General features: G+C 37.6%; 1 protein-coding gene across 1 annotated transcript in view; it reads left to right on the top strand.

The window, feature by feature from the left end:
• The window catches only part of IGF2BP3 (insulin like growth factor 2 mRNA binding protein 3), a 112,546-nt gene that overhangs the window by 2,330 nt on the left and 96,673 nt on the right, over positions 1 to 13,543 (top strand). The gene's annotated exons all lie outside the window — the stretch shown is intronic.

Here is a 13,543-nt window from a genome sequence, read left to right as displayed (position 1 = left end):
CCCCCCGCTGCCCCGCACCGCCCCTTGCCCTTAGTTATCCAGTGAGAAGCAATTTGAAAAATGCTTAGGTTTGTGTTTCTCTTCCCTGTAGATAAATGGACCGCTTTCTTAAACCCACAGGCGTGCACTCAGTGCAGTCCGAGCGGTTTTCTACAATCACCCCATGTATTTCTAATATAGTGTCTTGGCCAGGCAGCAGCAATTAATTGGTATTTAATTAATATTTTTTTAAAAAGGACACCTTTCTATGGGAGAAACAAATTATTGTGGTCTGATGGCAAATGATTGTGTAGATTTTAAAATTTAAAGTTCCGTGAGAAGAGTTAAAATCTGTGTGCTAGCAGGAAATGAAATGTGGTGTTGTGCACTGTATAACGGGCAAGCACGTGAGCTCTGCTTCAGCAACAAAAAGCACCTTGTAAATATACTGGTGGTTATATATTTTTTTGATCCTGCCATGTTGGAGTCTGCAGCATTTTACAGACACATAGTAGAAGTCTCATCTGTATTTGAGAGGATTTTATCATCGCTATTTTGAGCTGGTCTATAGAAGCAGCAGGAGAAGGACTCCTTCCCAGTAAGGACAGGATTTATGGATCCTTAATTTCTAAACATACGCTTAATTTTTGCAAGGCAGTAATTTTGTTTGGCCTCATGTAAAGAAGCAATATTTGGAATTAAGCAGTAGTATTTTTATGCTGCCTATAGCAATTCAGTCTGCTTCTTTCACAAATATTTATATGATAGAAAACCTGGCATGCACTAGAGAGTAAAAAAAAAAAAAAAAAATAGATCAAACTTTCCACGTGCTTGTTCCTGCACTCCATTATTCAATCTGGGAAGTATGTCTGTCTGTGAAACTTTATTACAAGGGGCTTCTACTATTTCAGGATTATTTTTAAAATTACAGTCTTTTTAGGGTAGTTGATTGGAAAGATGGTTTATCTGTCTCGATGGGCATTGTATCATGGTGTTTTGAGAATTAGAAGTTTGATCATCCGTTCAGTGCTAGAAGAAAGCTTCACTTGAGAAAGTATGGAGGTTTTTTGCTTTAGTTAAGGGAAGGGGGATCCCCTCTCTGGACAAATTCATTACATGTGAATCTTTATATTTATTTGGTACTTTTCATTGAAAATTAATATGGTGTATGTGCTCTTCTTTAATATGCAATGCATAAAGTTTTGAATTACAGTAGCCTATATTTCCTATATTTTCTATAGGAAAATACTGTTGTAGATGGAATATACTTTTAGATTTAAGAAGAAAATTCCATGGGACATATAAAAATTGGTGATTCCCTATTAGTCTAGTAAATAAATTTGCTGTTACTAGTCTTAAGTTTGCACAAAGAGCATCCTATTTATGCTTTTGAAAAGGAATTCATTACACTCTTATAAAGGTAAATTTATAATCACTGGTGCTTCCCTAACTTTTTTTTCTCTTCAGTCATTGTTTAATGTGTTTTAAAGTATTTTTCTGTTCTTTCAGCTGCCAGCTGAAATGGTGTAAAAGTCCATTCTTTGTAGTGGGTACCGTGTCATATTTGTGAATTAGCAATTATCAGAAACATTTATCTATCTGTAACTTGTTGAAAAGAATTCTGCACTGAACTTAAAGCACTTTTCTTGGCATGCAATGCCTGCATATAGGAATATTGAAAAAATTGTAAATGTAATTGTTTCAGCGTACCCGTATTGCTTCTCCCAAAGCCCTTATTTGTTAAAACACTGTTTCATCATGCATTATCATGTTGGAATGCATTAGATATAGTTCAGATTTATACTACTGTTTAACAGAAAATTAAATTGTGTTTCTCATGACTGTACTTCCTTCCCCTTTGTCTCCACTCCCCCTCTCCCGAAATCTAATATAGAGAGCCACTTAAAATTCATTCAGTGGCCTCCATATGTAATAGTGACTCTCTTGTTCCTTTTATAGATGTCTAATTTTTTTTTGGGAGGGGGTGGAGGTGGGGGGAAGGGGTCAAAGAGTTGGCGATTTTTTTTCCCCTTGTTTTTCTAAGCATGGCTTACTAGGCGCATATTTAGAGTTGTTACATGTAAAAGCACAGTTTTCAAATGTTGAATATTGTTGCTGAAAGTGGTTAAGGTGTTTTCAAAGTAACTTATTTGAAGTCTTTGTGTCTTTTTTGCACCAGGGAAAGGTGTAGGAGAGCTGGGGTGTGGCGGGGGGGGCTGTTTCTCTCCAGGCCCACCCAGTGTGTTTGCACGCTGTAAGGCCGGGAAGCGCTTTCCAAAGAGCCCTGTGCTCTCCAGCGGGCGAGATACGGCTGGAGAAGTGACGCCATTTAAAAAAAAAAAGAAAAAAAAAAAGAAAAAAGTGGATGCGTCAAGTCTGTCTTTCAGCATGAGTGTACAATTAATAGTTTGGTCAAATGATTACTTCATAAGAGCAAAAGTTGTTTTGTAGTGCAACAAAATTATTCAATACATTGTATTGACCTCTGCTGCTTTGAGGCTGCTTCATGGAGACTCCTGGCTACCCTCCTCACAGCCTCTTTAAACATGATTTTTATGGGGGTTTCTGTTGTTTTTTTGGTTGTTTTGTTGTTTTTTTTTAACCAGAGTGAATACGTTATCACTCACAAAGGTAGTTTGTGGGTATCTTTCTCCATAGACAGCTGAGGTGCACAGGAGGAAAGGGTAAGGGTTTGATAATCCATATCCTTGTCACATAAAGGAAGGTCAAGAGGTGGTGTCAGCTAGGGTTGCCATAAAGTTGAGCTGAATCTAGAGGACATGGAGAGTGCCTGGCTTGTTATTCAGGGCGAAATTCTTGGGCCCAGTAGTCACTGCATTCCAGCCCTCGCTGGATCTTCTGATTTGAAGTGGGCACCACACCCAGGTTTGCAAAATTGCCTCCCTACCTGCTGTGAAGGAAGTAAGGGGAGAGCCTGTGTGTGGCTTTCCCCCCGCCCCCCACCGCCACTTCCCTGGAAGTATTTAAAAAACAGACAAGGAGATATGCTGTGGTTGAAAAAAGAGCCCTGGTCAAGGTTTTCTCGATGGAAGGGTGGGGAATTACTCTGGGGGAGGTGCAAAGCATTTAATAAGCTCAGGAGTAGATTCCTGACTTACTATTGAAATCTCAAGGGAATGCCAAAGGAATGCAGCATTTCTGCATTCAGACCCCTTGGTGTGGAAGAAGGCTATTGCAATATTTCAGGGTTTAGGTCACTTTATGCAAAAGTTAGAGGAGGCACTGTAGTGATTTTGACTGCGAGTCACGCTCTGCGAGGGAAGGCAGGGCACCGTTAGTCACATCCACTACTTAGATGAATTTTCTCCTGACAAAGTGGGAGGAGGATGGTGGCTGCCCATGGCGTACGTGGAACTTGTGGTGCGAGGCTTTGGGTACTACCTCGCTGCAATCCAAGAGCAGCTGGTATCTCACAAGGCGATGTAGGTTGCAATCTGATTATTCAAACGGCCCTGATGTCACTTGTGCGTAACGAGGGGGGAGGGCAGGCGCTAACTCTGGGCACCTGGGGATGTGCCTGGCGCAGCCTCCCGGCCTGCCTTCCATGTCCAGGTGGGCATCCCACCCAGACCTGATCCATTCTGCCTGCTCCTGGGGCCCTCAGGTACCTAAAATGTTCACAAACACCTCAGCTGTGGTAACGACAAGGTGTTTTTTCCAATTGGAAGGTTAATTATTTTTTTCCCCCCACCTCGAGGGCTCTTTGTTGAGAAAACAAATTCACTCTGTCCCTTCTGGGGAATTTTTTTTGGGAAGGGAGCAGGAGAAGTGGGTAGCAGAGCTGCACCCTGTAAGTAATGCTGCTCTGAAGGGAGAGCAATAGCCTGGCAGCTGGTCTTCACCTCTGATGCTGAGGTGTCTGAAGGTTGATTTAGGGAAAACGGGCCCCAAGCACTCCTCATGCAGCCACCTGTGTTCCACTGGTGACCATTAGATGGGAATTGGATTGTGTTGCTAATTTTCAGTATAATGAGGGTTTGTGTCCTGTGTGCCCAAGACGGTGGGAAATGGTTTTGTGACGCTAAAGTATGAATGGTGGCTGCAATGGTCACAGTTATCAAAAAAAAAAAAAAAATTAGTTGCATTGATTTTTAGTTTTGCTTCTGTAAATATCAATTAGGTAGAAATATGCTACAAGAAGACATGTTAGAAAAGATGCCATTTCTTAGCTGTATTTGTTCTCTTTTCTGTTCTCTCTGCGCAAACTCGGAGTGTTTTTGAGAGTGAAGGGCCAAAACTTCACATAGTGATTTAAAGTTTTTATTCTGTTTCCACATTTGTTTTTGCAGATGTGAACAGAAGATTTTTTTGTTTTAATCTTTGAAATTTTACAACTAGAGTGGAAACACCAGTTGTAACTATTCCTATACAGACAGTGAGATGTTATGACAAAACCAGATTATCTTCCCAAACCATGCTAATTTACGTTGTGGAAAATTTAATTTTTATAGTTCCTCATACTGTTTCATCATTAATTAAAAAAAAAAAAATCCCTCCTTGCTGCAATTTTTAAAAATGAGCTGGAACACGTGAAACATAGCTGTAAATGTGTGTCTTGAAAGGTTGGTGCTGTTCTCGTTTTCCTAACTTTACAGAAGGTACCCTGAGAAATATACTTGTAGTGGACTTTAAATTGTGCATAGATACGGTAAATTTTAAAGAGGTGGAATAAAAACTAATATTTTGGAAGTGTAATTCAAGGGTAGTAAAAATATGATCAGGAAATGTTTAAGGTTTTTTTTTATTTCTCCCTTTTTTTCCCTTCAAGCATAGGGTAATAATATTTTCCACATTTTTGAGAACTTGAAGGTGGTACTTTTGTAAAATGGGGCTGTGTTCATTTCAGTTGCTCTTTTAAGTGCAGAGCATAGGACTCTACAGTGCTGGAGTCCTTTTATGGCTGCTGGCTAGCTACTGGGTGGACTTGAAATGCTTAGTTTTGACCTGAAAAATTTTTAAATGGCCTGAGATTTACCTACCTAACAGAAAATGTGATGCTTTCCATAATGTCTGTGAGAGAGGGACCCAAACAGAATTAAAACACACCTAATACTTAGCCATGGACAGTGTTAGTCCTTCAGGGAACCTCACAAAAAAAGATTCTTTACTCCTTAAGCCTGTTCCTCTCCTTAGGGCCATCTTATCTTTCAGTATTTTATTGCCCTGGGATTTTGGTAAAATACACATAGTGGCGTGGACCACTGCTGAAGGCACTCTTTCTTCTGGTGACTTCATCCTTGTGTGAGTCCAGTGAGATAGGCACAGGACAATATTGATGTAAGACCTTTTTTCTTGTAATTTAAGACTAAAATTTTTTATTGGAATTTGATTAGTCAGAACCAGTAAATGGATGGAGAGCATGAACAAAAATGGAATGCTCTGTCATCCAAGTATGGATGACAACTCCATGTTTTGTACATAGAGAGGGATGGATTAGAAAGTTTGACTAGGTTTGATACATTTAGCAATAGCAAGGTGCTTTATGTAGCTCCAGAGTGCTTCAAGACCATTGTTTCAATGTACTTTTATTTTCACATGCAAAAGGTCTGTCTCCACATCAGTCCCTTCTTCATCTCTAATGATGCAGCATGTAGAATTATGTGAAGTTATATGCTAATTACTGTGAAAAGCTAAGATAAAGCCATAACTTTCCCCTATTTTGTCTAGAAACATGATGGAATCAAAATAATTAAACATTATTTTATAGTTGTAGTCTGAGGCTTCCAAACTTTTTCCTTTATTTTTTTTTCCCCTGGGCATGTGAAGTGTAGGCACTTGAATGTCTTTTCACCCTGCATCTTTGCTGAGTGTTACCTCTGCTGTCCAAGTGACGAAAATATCTTGAATGCGCCATTCAAAATCTCTCCGTGTGTCTGTGTTGGGAGTATGCTGGGGAGACCAGCTAGCCCAGTGCTTACTGGTGCTACCCAGCCTCTCTGGGCATGTCTGTCCATCTGGATACTTCAGTGACAGTTTTTCCTTGCCATCAACTGGAATATGTAATTTGGTTTGAAAAATTTCTGTGTGGGAGCAAGAGCTCCTGTGTGTTTGTGGTAAGTATCAAAAAATTGTAATTTTGTATTACCTCCTGGTTTTGCTTCTTTCCAGATCTGTGATATTGGTTTGTGAGTGTTTTCAAATATTTAACAAAGAATAAAATCTTGATATATGTTGTGGGATACTTAGCAAATGAAGTGCACCACCCTAATATTGACCCTAGTAAACTTTAAAATACTCTATGTGTAACAGCAGTAAAAGAGTGGTGCCAAAAAAGGTGGTTTCCCATTTGTTTTTTCCTGCAAGGACATTGACATTTCAGAATGAAAAACGATAATGTTAATTGTTATTTTGCTGACTTGTATTATCGCGACAGCTGGCACAAGAGGAACCTACAGTATAAAAGGTCTCCTGTTCAGCATAGCCTCAGCAGCCATGTGCTTCCCCTATAGCCTGCCTCTTTCTTCATAGTGCAGGGCAACCAGCATCCACTCAAACTGGCCCTTTGCAGACCTGAATGAATGGAAAACTGCTGCTAACATGCAAAAGGATGTATTCTGTGCTTTTTATCAGGTTAAAATTCGGATAAGAGCATGGATAATGAGTCAAAGAGGGATCTGACTCTTCTTGGGTATGGGGACTAAGTACAGAAATTAAACTCTTGAAATGGAAGATCTTCAGCTGGGAAAAGGCTTCACTCCATTTTAAATTTTTTAGTGTCTTGATTATCTTGTGACTGTAGTCTCTGCATTATTTCTCACCAATCAGTAGTTTCAAAGAGAATGTGTATGTATATGTGTGTCTCTTGTGTGTGTGTATATATATATCCACATATGCATTTTAAAAGATTGTATTACCATAAAGTAATTTGCAGTTTAAGAAGGGACCAGCTAAAAATATCTGGAGAATTTATAAAAATAGTAAGGTTGGGTTTTTTTGGGGTTGTTTAGGGTTTTTTTGGTTTTTTTTTTTCCCCCTAGTACCAATACCCTTGAACACAACTGGAGCTGAATGTTCACTTTTGAAAGATTAACTTTCATGCTCAGCTGAACTTGAGGAATGTTATTTTAAAATATGTAGTCTACACCATGTGTCCAATACATTTTTCCTCTTTGAAAATAGCAGTGCTTTATTGTTCTGGTAAATTGGTTTTTAATTTTTAAATGCTAAATGTACAGGTTCTGTATGTTTTCCCTCAAAAATGGAGTTCACTTCATCTTAATGGTGCCTTAAAAATTGTAGCACAGATATAAAAATTCCCAATAAAGGGAACTCTAGTGTGTGTGAACAAAAATTTCTGTTGGAAGAAATAATAAGCTTAAGTTATTAGCTGGGTTTGCAGTTACTTATTTTCCTGAAATTTCATATTAAAGAGCAGTCAGAGATGGAGTAAAAAGCTTGTTGGGCATGGATTTGGAATTATTCATTAAATATGTAGCATGCATTGATCAAGGTTGGGCTCTAATTTTCCAGGAATAATCAGGGCAGGAGGGCTGGCTATGAGAAAGGGGAGGGGTGGGGGAATCCCTCCCTCGGGTGGGTTGTGCTGTGCAGGTGCTCCATGCAACTTTCATCCTAGGGCCTGGTCCTGCACTCTTTCTGCCCCTTCTCCCCTGCCATCAGAGGGAATCACACGGGGGAGATTCCTGGAAACAGAATTGACAATATGTCTCTAGCTTTGATAGGGAAAATGTATCTAGCAAAGGCAAAAGACACCAGTTGTTTGGTTTTTTGTTTTTTTTTTTTCCAAAACAGTTTGTTTTTTTTTAAACAGTTACAAAACAGATAATCCAGAAATTTCTTTTCGGTGATAGAGTGGATTATTTGGTTTGTATGCAATGGGGAAATTCTTTGTGATGGTGGCTTCCTGGTATGGAAGAATAGTTAAATTTTTCCTCCTACATCTAAAGTAAAAATTTCAAAGAAGAGTCTCTTTAGGACAGTGCTCAGAAGATATAATATGTGGGATGCTAGAGGAATTTAGGTAGTAGTTTAATCCATGACAAGAGGTTATATTTATAACATAATTAATATAATTTTTTCATATGAATTCTGATATACATGCTTTAAATTATTTTTTGGAGAAAGTTTGGTAGCAAAGTTACACAGGTAACAGCTAGGGGGAAAAAGCTGTCTATCTTGGACTATTGCTTCTAATCAAGAAATAATTTTTTAAATGATGTTGCAAACTGTGCACCAGCTTGTACAAGCCCCCCTCACCACTGAGCTACTGGTTTGTTAGAGTTATGTGCTGCTGTGCTGTAGAGAGCACAAGGGTCTTTCCTACCAAGGCAACAGGATTCCTGAATGAACCACATCTTTCTTTGTGGAAAACCAGTGCTCTGGTGTACAGAGGGAGCTATTCACCAGGGTCAAGACAGAGGGATTCGATGCTAAGTGTCTGTTAGCGGTATCGATCGCAGTGGGTGCTGGTGCTGATCAGCAGCACGAGCTCTCACACCGTGAGGTTTGTGTTAATAGGAGCTCAATTATTTAAGTGAGTTCTAGGTGGTGGTGGGCAGCAGCATAACTTGGTGTTATGCTAACCAAAAGTGTAAAAAACTGCCATTGCTAATCAGGAGGCACTGCTATTGACCCGAGAGAAATGCTGCAGTGTCTCAATACCTGTTATCTGACTATATGAATTTTCTACCTGCACAGAAACTTTTAATATAGGATGAGAAAGAAATGAGGAATGGATAGCTCTTATTGCCGTGTTATTTTGTTTTTTTAAATACTGTGTACTCATTACTAAACCTCTTTTCAGAGTTTAATTCTGGAACTCAGTAGGAGTAGTGTAAAATTGTTCTTGCACTGCTAATACTAGTTCATTTGAAGATGTATCAGAATGCTTATTCTGCTAAAGTACTTGAATAAATAATCCACCCTCTGAAGCAACCAAACACCCCTCATTGTTATAATAGTTAAAAAGCAGGGGATCCTTTTTTTATTAAATGCTAAGACTTTTTCCTCAGTGGTCATCTGAGTCCTTATAGCAAATGGTGAGTTCCTGTTCTATTTGATGCCTTGCTCCAGGTTGCTGTATTATTGTATTTATTTAGAGAGTATTATATACATGATATATAAAAGTATATAATATATATTGTATTTATTTAGAGTGTATTATATACCTCTAATTAGAAATTGTCATTTTCTTCCTGTCATGTACTTAAGAGAGAATTTTTATAAATAATGTAATTTCTACCCATTCTTCTGCACTGGCTACTCTTAAACAAGAAGTGATTGTTGACATGTAAATATGTCCCAAATTCTTCATTTAATGTAGAATGGTAGGCTTTAGATAAAAGTGGTGTACACACCCTTTGTACAACTGGACTTTATGGCAGTTGTTCAATTGAACTCAAAGCATGAGCAGAATTGTGCTTAACCTACTTATAGTTGAAGCTATCCATTTTTTCTTGAAAGTAATCTTGGAAAAAGAGTTTGAAGACTTGCCATTAACTGAAGTCTTGAAACTATAAGGATTGCTCTACCTTTGTGCTTGACTAGCTTCACTAAAATCACAGAATTGCATTCATGAGCCGCAGTTGGATTTTGCCTGCCTCTGTGGCAAATAATAAGCTTAATGTATATTCCTTTTCTTCCTGGCCATTGGGCTCACGTTACCTGACCCACACAGTTCACCCAGTATGAGGTTCAGCATCTTAAGGTGAAACAGAGATTTCTGTTCAGATCCAGCACCACACATGTGGTTGTGTCAGTCTCCCACTGCATAGCCGTGCTGTGTTTTGTGCTGGAACGCTTCAAAAAATGGTTTTTCAAATGAAAGTTGAAGTTAATCTTAACTTTTTAAGCTAGAGACTGCTGGTGGAAATCACATGTGATTTTGTATTCCAGTAATCTCCTCTTTGACATAGTTCTCACTTGTGTCACCAGATGTATCATTTTGGGTGGTACCTTTGGGAGAAAAGGGCAGTAAAAGGAGGGGGGGGAAAAAAAGGGCAAAGCATGGAAATGTCTGTCTAAAACTTAGTCATGTTTTACTATGATGAAAGACTGCAAATTCCAGGGGAACAAATGGCATTTGAGCAGTGATAATTTTCTGGAGGTGGCTGTGGTGTGTTGCATACCTGTTGAGATTGGGGCAAGATGAGGAGAGCTTGACCTGATTTGGGGGTGCTGATGAGGTGTCCTGACCTCTTTTCCCTCTAACATTCAGCCCTGTGAACTTCCCTTGCTGTCCGTGTATAATGTGTATGTGGTTGTGAAGTATTAGAGATTGTCTTTGAGGTTTAGGAGGAGAGGGAGAGATTGCTTTATTTTGGGGCTTTTAGTTCTGGTTGTTACTCTGGTAGTTTTGTCTCACTGCACAGTCCAGCACTAGGAATGAAGCTGGTGCCAGCATCTTTTGAAATAAACTGGATCTTTGGGGGATGATGGTGGTGAGTAAAGAAGACCCACAAGCAGTAGTGTTAGCAAAAAGTGGTTAGTAACCCCCAAAGAAGGATGACTTTGTATCTGTGGATAAATATCTTATAACACCACAGCCCTCCTTAAGTTTTCTTTTTTTTTTTTTTTTTAAACTTGCTATTTTAACTTTCTCCAGTTCTCTTAAAAATGTTCTTAAATCCTCAGTTGTTTGGTATATCTATATGCACATAGAATGGCTGAATTTAGAAGCTTTGAAAGGCAGATTTAAATGATACTAAACTGTGCTCTCAGGTAAAAGCAACTCCATCTATTTGTGGGGGCAAGTACCACCTAATTTAGGTATCTCTGTTTATAAATCAGTACCATATGATTGTAAAAATAAGATAGTAATTACTACCTTAGTGTGATAACAAGCTTGCACATCTGTATACAAACTAAATTCAAACTAATTATCTGCTAAATAATTTATTAAATGTGGTCAAAATTATCGTCTTTCATATGAACTTTGTTCATTATCTTGATTTAAATACCCTGCAAAATGCCATGTCGTTTTAAAACTGCAACTTGTAGCTTACTAAATGCAAATAATCTTGATGTTAATGATGATTATCTTATAAATTATACTTATGATTTAACTGGTTAGCTATAGCATCGTATAAGCCTCTTCTCTTCTTTAAAAGCCACTATTCCAAAATTACAATTTTGCTTAGTTTAATGTGAAGTGAGCTAATAATGTCCATGTTAAATGCTACATACAGAGTGTACTTTCCAGTGAAGAATTGTAAACTCTATATTTGGTTATCTGGTCGAGGTAGTGTATTCAAATCTACAATGGCAGTGAAAAAGTCAGTGCTGTCTGTGATATTCATCCTCAAAACCTGTGCTATATCCTGTTTTCTGTGAAAAAGAAATTAAAAATAATGAAATTATTTAAAAGGTGATAGTATTTATCCTGTAATTGCTCTATATACTAGTCCCAAAAGTCAGGGCAGATTTTTAAATAGTATTACTAATGTGGGGGAAATTATATATTAACTGAAAAGGTTGCTAAAGAAAATACACTTGCACCTCTTATATACAAGCAATTTTTCAGTATAACTTCCCTTTGTAAGAAATTGTAGAATTAAAATGTTGCATAATTTAAAGTCAGTGAACAATTGAATTTTAGTTGTTGACTTTTCCAGTTGAACAGAATGAAATGATACTCTAAGGCTTTAATCAAGCCCTGGTATGAAAGCTCAGGGATTGCTTTCATATATTATACTATGTAAGCCTGTGTGCACTAATCAAAGCTGCTATGACAAAAGCACAGAAGATTGTTTTGGTAATTCTTAAAAATGAAGTTTAATGCAAGATATAATTAACAGCATTTCTATTAAGTAAATATAAAATTTTGCAAAAGATTCTTTACACACAATCTGATGCTTTAACTATGGCAGTACAAATTATTTACTGTGCATGGGGATTTACTAGGGTAGCTATACTTACCCATGCAAAATTTATTGCTAAAAAAAGGAAAAAAAGAAAAATTTGCATGGTTATCACTGCATAAATTCAGCTTCTTAAAACGTGTCAATTAAAAAGCTAAGTTTTCTTCAGTCACTGGTCTTTAGATTTCCACTTTAATGTAAAAAATATTGTGTATGTGTGCAAGGCGTATCTCTTTAGTTCTATGTACCAGCTGAAGGATGGTACATTGTGTACTTCAGGGGTATATTTTTGAGGGGAGAATGTGCAGGTCTTCTAGATAACATGTTATTTTTTCTGAAAGTACAGCTATGAAATAATTTAATTTGGTCCTGTTCTGTCCACAAAATATTTGTGTAATTGAATAACATTGAATCTGTGGAAGAGAATTCTTCAGAGATAATTACTAAAAAAGTTAAAATGTTTGAAAACCATACACCGAACTTGTTTCTCTTTGCAAGTAACAATAATATAGAAAAAGCAATGGCATTATAGAAAGACATTTCTGCCTATATTGACATTCAGCATAAAAATGATAAGTTAAACAGCAGAGTTGGTCACTTTTGGTGTCTTTTGGGTTTTGACAGGGCAAGAGAAAGGAAAGGAAGCTGTTTGGTGGTGATAGTGCAAACCCCACGGATTCTAGCACTCTTCTGGTGAAGGTGTTATATCTCATCTGATTTAGGTCACTTAATCAGTTTAAGGCCACGTGGAATTGCCATTAGTAAGGGACAGCACTTGAGTGCTCTTCTTGCTGGTATTTCATTAGTTCAACAAAGTGTACTAGTGAAATAATGACCAGAGCGTCCAAGTGAGAATTAGTATCTGTGCAGTCTTGGCTACAACACGCGTCAATTTATACTTTGAAAGTCTGTTTTAAACTTGTGTTAATAAGGTTTATTGTGCTGATGCTATTGAGAAAGAAGAAGGATTTTAAAGATAATAGGAAATGTACAGTAAACTTTACATTTCTGATGTAAAGCTGGTGGAGTATTCTACTTTTATCCTGTTAGTGTGGTCTAGAAGATTTAAGACAAACAATTTGTCTTTCCACTGCTTTTAAATTTTTTGTTAATTTGTCTTGAGATTGAAAGGTAGAATTTTTTTTTAATTAAAAAAATGTGTTTTGTCATGTAAGCAAATTAGCTGCAGGTCATTGCTGGGCTTTGCTGGAACATCAGATGATGAGCACTTCAAATGCTCAGTTATCATGTCAGTGTAAGCTGTTGTCCTGCAAAATTGATTAATATATGTATTTCTGAAAAACAGGAATAAAAATGGAAGTTTCACTCAGTATGGATGCAGAGTGAAAGCCATGTGTGCACACACACTCTAAATACTTTGAGTGGCTCTAAACACTGGAGAGAGCCTGAAACCTGTGGCTGTACATTTGGAAGTATTGATTTGCTCTGTGCATTTCTTAATTTTACTTTTAGTTTATTTTGGTCTTTTAAGCACTAGGACTATTAGTATTTTTAGGTATTTTTATATATACAGTTGCCTAAATTAAATAGTTTGCCCTTGTTGCTATCCTTTTATATCGTGGAAGAGACTTGAAAATGTCAGGGAGCCAGTATGGTAGCTGAAGTTCACATGCACGCTTAAAACCAGACTAAGAAGATATTTCACTTATTCTAGCTATAGCATATAAGCTTTTTGAAATTAGATGGTGTTCTCAGCAGTATGA

The sequence above is a fragment of the Parus major genome, chromosome 2 (genome assembly GCF_001522545.3).
Source record: "Parus major isolate Abel chromosome 2, Parus_major1.1, whole genome shotgun sequence".
Taxonomy (NCBI): Eukaryota; Metazoa; Chordata; class Aves; order Passeriformes; family Paridae; genus Parus; species Parus major.
The sequence above is the reverse complement of the archived record's forward strand: the minus strand, read 5'-3'. Positions and strand labels throughout refer to the sequence as shown.